The sequence below is a fragment of the Mustela putorius genome, unplaced genomic scaffold, assembly GCF_011764305.1.
Source record: "Mustela putorius furo isolate JIRA1106 unplaced genomic scaffold, ASM1176430v1.1 tig00003845_pilon_pilon_pilon, whole genome shotgun sequence".
NCBI classification, from domain to species: Eukaryota; Metazoa; Chordata; class Mammalia; order Carnivora; family Mustelidae; genus Mustela; species Mustela putorius.
The window spans coordinates 19112749-19114877 of record NW_025421998.1 but is presented as its reverse complement, the minus strand read 5'-3'; the positions used below and the strand labels follow the sequence as shown (position 1 = coordinate 19114877).

Below are 2129 nucleotides of genomic sequence, written 5' to 3'. Positions count from 1 at the left end.
ACCATCAATACCACGATTGCAAAAATGATAAAAGGCAATCCTTATGAAAGCTTAGAAAAGCTTAATAAAAGGCAACCAACATCACCCTAATTTTCTGTTAAAATTACCTCTCTTCCTAACTTTCCTCTCCTATCTTTTATAGCATAATAACACACAAAGATATTTATATCACTTTTACCTTAAGTTAGGCTTTCAAATGACTCTTTTCTGATACACAGCATTTATCAAAAGGCACCAAGATTAGACTCCAAGTAGTTTTGGAATTTTGGTTCCTTTTTAGGTTCCTCCGGATTGATTTTCTCAGAAAAGAGTAACTTTACAGGACACCTGGGTGCCTTTTTCAGTTAAGCATCCAACTCTTGATCTCAGCACAGATCTTGACTCAGGCCTGTGAGTTCAAGTCCTGCACTGGGCTCCACGCTGGGTGTGGAGCCTACTTGGGGGAAAAAAAAAAGAGTAACTCTAAGAACCAGAAGGAAATGAATAATATAACACAATAACTTGACATTTGTACCATCCAAAAGGTATAAATATATTAATAGGTTCCTTGAGCTTTTCATTTAAGACAAGAACTCAGAATAAGTTTCCGAACATAAACATAGAAAGAGGGCACAGGTATTAAGAGGAACACTCCTAATTTTATAGTAACAATGTATTAAATCTTATATAATAACACACAGCCAAAAGCTTTAGAAATTCACTGCCAGATATTCTGATGCATTATCCTGAAAACACATCTGATACATAGCACTGACATATAACAAAGTATGGCATTTATTTCACAGGGAGAAAAGATAAGTTTCATCCCAAAAACAGACGTACTGGATTCAGCTTTGATTATGTTTTACAGATATATATTAAAGATAAAAAAGAAAAACAAGATTTACCCTGAAAATAAAAAAGTCTTATATATATGTATAATCCATTATTAATACTCTTTATGCTCTTATGATGTAAAACACTTAGAAACTTTTAAACTCCAGAAATGTTGATTGGTTAATCTATTTGGCCTTAACATATTCTAAATTCCCTTTCGAGAATCACATTAATGTTTGCAGACCAGCAGTCCAAAAGGGATGGAGCAATTCTATTACTTTTTCTTCTTCTTTGGTGGTTCATCCTCAGAGCTGCTCTCTGTGCTGGTGCTGCTGCTACTGGAAGAGCTGGAATCTGAGTCTGAATCGGAGGATGAGGAAGAGCTTGTGGAGGAGGATGAAGATGATGAACTGGAGGAGCTTTCATCCGTGTCACTGTCCTCCGAGGAGGATGAGGTAGACGTTTCTTCACTCTCCGATGAAGAATCACTGGCTGAACTGTCACTGCTGTTGCTACTGGAACTGGTTACACTCTTAGACCTTTGTTGTAATAATAATAATCTGTTTTCTTTTTCTTTTAAAGCTTTCTTTAGTTCTGCTGTTCTTGATGTAGGTATTTTCTTTTTCCTGTAGGTATTTTCTTTTTCCTGTACATTCATAAGTCCAATGTCCAAATTCCAAGCATTTCTGACATCTTACATGTTGTTTATTTGCCTCAGCTTGTCTCCGAGCTATGAGCCGATGCATGGGAGTCGCCATCTTAGCGCGGCTGAAGACTGCCGTGCTGGGTTTTGGGAAACCAGGGGCCCCAATCTTTTACCCATTTTTAAATTGGGTTATTTCCCTTTCCTTGTTGAGTTTTAAGAGTTCTTTATATGTTCTAGGTACTAGGCCCTTACCAGATATAGGATTTATAAATATTTTTTCCCTTTCTATGAGTTGTCTTTTCACTTACTTGGTAGTGAAGTTTTAAAATTTGGGGGCACCTGGGTACCTCAGCTGGTTGAGCGCCTGACTCTTGATTTTGACTCATGATCATCATGAGGTCATGATCTCAGGGTCCTGGGATGGAGCCCTATGTCAGGCTATGCACCCAGTGGGGAATCTGTTTGAGGCTTCTCTCTCTTCCCCTCTGGCTGCTCCTCCCACCACGCATATGCTCTCTCTCTGAAACAGATAAATAAATCTTTTTAAAAAGTTTTAAAATTTGGATGAAGTCCATTTCATTAGCTTTTTCTTTTGTTCTTGTGCTTTCAGCTTCATATCTAAGAAACTGTTCCTTAATCCAAGGTAATGAAGTTCTACACCTATGCT

General features: G+C 37.7%; 1 pseudogene; it reads right to left on the bottom strand.

The window, feature by feature from the left end:
* Window positions 1-618: 618 nt before the first annotated feature.
* On the bottom strand, window positions 619-1611 carry LOC101686885 (annotated as a pseudogene).
* Between the last annotated feature and the right edge of the window lie 518 nt (window positions 1612-2129).